Genomic DNA, 3,886 nt, shown 5'->3' with positions numbered 1-3,886 from the left:
AATACAGCTGAGAAAAAGATCAGCTAATTCTTAGTGTACTATTACAGCGCAGTTGCTTATCATTATACTCTCTCATTCTCTCCTATCTCATCTGGACAGGAGGTGCAGTGCCTTTGTACCAGGCCATATCCTCCTTTCCAATACTAATGGCAGACACAAGCAGTGATTTCAGCAGAAGCAGATCACTGGTCCTTCTTGTTTTTACCTAATGTTGTACGAAATGTAAATCTAAATTTTGAAGGGAAAACAAATTCTAAAAAGCAAAGAGAACTTTTAATTTCCTTGAAGATTTTCTCCTTATTCCACTTTTATGTAAGACAATGTAGTGGGGATTATTTTTATGTCTATCTAATTTAATTCTGTCAATGCCACTGTGAGGGAGAAATTATTGATATTGAGATTCAAACAACTGGGTAATTTACAGGAGGAAGAAAGTGGCAGCAAACATATAGTGGAATGGTTGCAGATTGTAAGAGAGGCTCTGAAATTTGGTTTGTTAATAATGATGTGTGTTTATTATCAGAAATGTTTATCTATTAGAAAATGTTTTAACATATTTCTTCAAGAAAGGAATTTTAGTAGTATCAAGAGACAACATAAAATATTTTATCTTTTTTTTTTTGAGACGGAGTCTTGCTATGTTGCCAAGGCTGGAGTGCAGTGGTGAGACCTCAGCTCACTGCAAGCTCCACCTTCCAGGTTCACGCCATTCTCCTGCCTCAGCCTCCCGAGTAGCTGGGTCTACAGGCACCCATCACCATGCCCAGCTAATCTTTTGTATTTTTAGTAGAGACAGGGTTTCACCGTGGTCTCGATCTCCTGACCTCATGATCTGCCCACCTCAGCCTAAAATATTTTATCTTAATCTACACTTATAAATAGCTATAAACAATTATTTATGTAGAAGGTGTGTTCCAGTTGATCAAGAATTAATGGTAGAGTAGGAGAAAGGAAGGAACAGAATGAAATAGTTACAGAATCATGTAATTCATCTGTTTAAGAACATGCGGGTATGAAATCATAGATTGTCTCTCTCAGCACAACTAGAGGAGGATTGCAGGGACTCTTCCACTTAAGGAAGCTCAAATGTATCAACTACTTATCATGGATATATTCATCTGCTTTGGTCTAAATGTGTCCCCCAAATTCATATGTTAGAGACTTTATCCTCAGCATAATAATGTTGGGACATGGGGCTTTTCGAGAGGTGTTAAGGTGTTAAGATCCCTTTTGAGGGATCTTTCCTAAATAATGGAATCATGTCTTAAAAAGGGGTTGTAGGGGTGGGTTTGCTTTCTCTTGCCCTTCAACCTTCCTCCATGTGAGGATGAGGCAGGAAAGCCTTCACCAGAGGCTTGTGTCTGGATTTTGGACTTTCCAGCCTCCAGAACTTTGAGAGAATAAATTTTTGTTATTTATAAATTACCGAGTTTGTGGTATTTTGTTATGGCAGCACAAATGGACTAAGACATCATAGTATAGAGCACGTTAGAGCGTCTCAATGAAATGAGTTAACTTTTCATTGCAGATGAACAGAAACATAGCAGAAACAGCATGCCCACTTTTAAATAACTATACTGCTTCACAAGTAATGCAGGTAACTTACAACAAAGCATTCTCAGTTCTTCTCTCCTGTCTCTTATTACATTGCTGTCATTCATTTCACTTATCCATAAACTATACTCACCTAGTACATTGTTGCTCTTGTTATTTTGAACTGTTATCTTTTAGATCAATTAAAATTAATAAAAATAAAAGATTTCATTTTACCTCCATTTATTTCTTCTCTAATATTCTTCCTTTCTTTGCATATAAATAGGTTTTTGTCTATAGTATTTTCCTCCCCTCTGAAAAACTTCTTTAAACACTTCTTACAAGGCAGGTCTCCTGGAGACCAATTCCTTCAATGTTTGTTTGAGAAAGTGTTTATTTATACTTCACTTTTGAAAAATAACCCAATTCAGAATTTCGAGTGTTAGTTTGTTTTTTCTTTCAACCCTTTGAATATCTCATTCCACTTCCTTTTTGTTTGCATACTCTCTGAATGGAAGTCCATCGTAATTCTTTTTTTTTTTTTTTTTTCCCTGGCACGAGGCTCTTTATTCTAACAGCACTGGGGGCCTAGCCTACCTGCCAGACAGTTCCCAGGAGTGAGGTTGGTCTTTCCTGACAGATAAGACACGGTTTCATTGGGTGAATGAGCGGCTCCTCCCTTGGTCCAGGAAGAGCTCCCCTTCCATTGGGTGATGAAACTGTCTTTCTGAAGGCCGGGCAGTGTACAGCGGCGCTTCCTCTCTGGGAATGCCCAGGCTCACACAGTCCACTTCAGACACCTGGTCTCCTTGTGGGTCCCCAGACAGCGCACAGTGCAGTACCGGGCACCGCAGCTGACACAGGTGTAGGGGGAAGGGAAGCCGCAGACAGCACAGAAGGAGCGCTGGGGCCGCGATGAGGGTCCCGCACAGGCCGTCAGGTAGTTGGGGCCTTCGGCCACACTCAAGTTCTGCTCCTTCAGCAGGGCCTGAAAGTTTTTTCGGAAGCGAAGTTTAAAATGATCACCTCGGGTTTTCTTCTTTGTCTTTCCAGTGTCCGCATCATCATCAAACTGAGGCAGCCTCTTGCCGAGCTGAGGGAGTCCTGCGTGGGGGTCATCCTGGAAGTTGTCATTCTCCAGGGCCTCCAGTTGCCGGTTGATGCGACGCTGCCGGGCTGCCCGGTGCAGCACCCGCCGCTTCCCGGGCTCCTGGGAGCAAACCGAAGTTTTCTTCTCCACCATTTGCACAACACAACTGCCGGAAGAGACTGCCAGTCCATCGTAATTCTTATCCTGTTCCTCTCTAGGTAAGGTGTTTTTCTTCTGGCTTATTTTGAGATTTTTCTTTGTCTTTGATTTTCTGCAGTTTTAATATAATAGGCTTAAGTATAGTTTTTTTTTTTTTGGTATTTATTCTGCTACTTGTTCTCTGAGCTTCCTGAATCTGTAGTTTGGTATTTGTCACTTCAAATATTTCTTTCCTTTTTTTCTCACTTCCTTCTTTTGGTATTCCCATTTTATGTACCTTTTGTAATTGTCACAGTTATTGGATATTCCATTCCATTTTTTTCCTCACTGGTTTTTCTCTTTGCTTTTCACTTTGAAACTTTTTATTAACATATCTTTGAACTGACTGATTCTTTCCTCAGTGTTGTTCAGTCTATGAATGAATGGGTCCATCAAAAGTTTTCTTCGTTTACTTTTGCAGTGTTTTTTATCTCTAGCATTTTGTCATGACACACTATGCCAAATGTCATGCTCAGTGTCCAGTTCTAGCCCATGCTGAGATCTGAAGGGACTGAGTGGGTGGCAGATAGCTGAAAGAACACTTAGGTAGTTGCAGGGGTGTAGGCAGGTGAAATGTAGTTTTATTCAGCAGCTTTCTCATCAGCAGCTTTCAGACTTTCTGCTCTGGCCCTGTGGCTCCTCTCAGCAGCCAGCTCTATGGCTCCTACCGCCCCCATGCCCGCAGCTGCACCCTCTGGCCTGCAAGGCCAGCTCTCCCTTACAGGATCAGCAGCTTAACTCTTTCCCTCTGGGCACAAGTCAGTTCCTGGCTCCCCACAGCTTGCCTTCAAGGTGACCGGTTCTCCCTTACAGGGGTCAGTAGCATTACTCTCTCTCTCAGCAGGTTCCTGGCTCCCTGCTGCCTGCCTTCAAGGTGACTGGCTCTGGCTCTCTTTCTTTCTTCAGGCATGCCAGAACAAGCACCGTATAGTGTCAGCAGGACAGTTATACCTTTTACAGACAATAGTGGCTTACAGCCAACTATGAGCTTACACAAGTGGAGTTACACACCTGTGCTCCAAACTCACTGTCACTCTGGCCCAGATGTCTGCCTCAGCCTATTCC

At 42.4% G+C, this 3,886-nt stretch overlaps 1 pseudogene across 1 annotated transcript; it reads right to left on the bottom strand.

Moving 5' to 3' along the window:
- Positions 1–2,086: 2,086 nt before the first annotated feature.
- LOC105505072 lies at positions 2,087–2,800 on the bottom strand (annotated as a pseudogene). The gene has a single exon (XR_001000695.1). The product of XR_001000695.1 is annotated as a zinc finger HIT domain-containing protein 1 pseudogene (transcript).
- Between the last annotated feature and the right edge of the window lie 1,086 nt (positions 2,801–3,886).

Source organism: Colobus angolensis, unplaced genomic scaffold (assembly GCF_000951035.1).
Source record: "Colobus angolensis palliatus isolate OR3802 unplaced genomic scaffold, Cang.pa_1.0 Scaffold98, whole genome shotgun sequence".
NCBI lineage: Eukaryota > Metazoa > Chordata > Mammalia > Primates > Cercopithecidae > Colobus > Colobus angolensis.
This window is presented reverse-complemented; position numbering and strand designations above follow the sequence as displayed.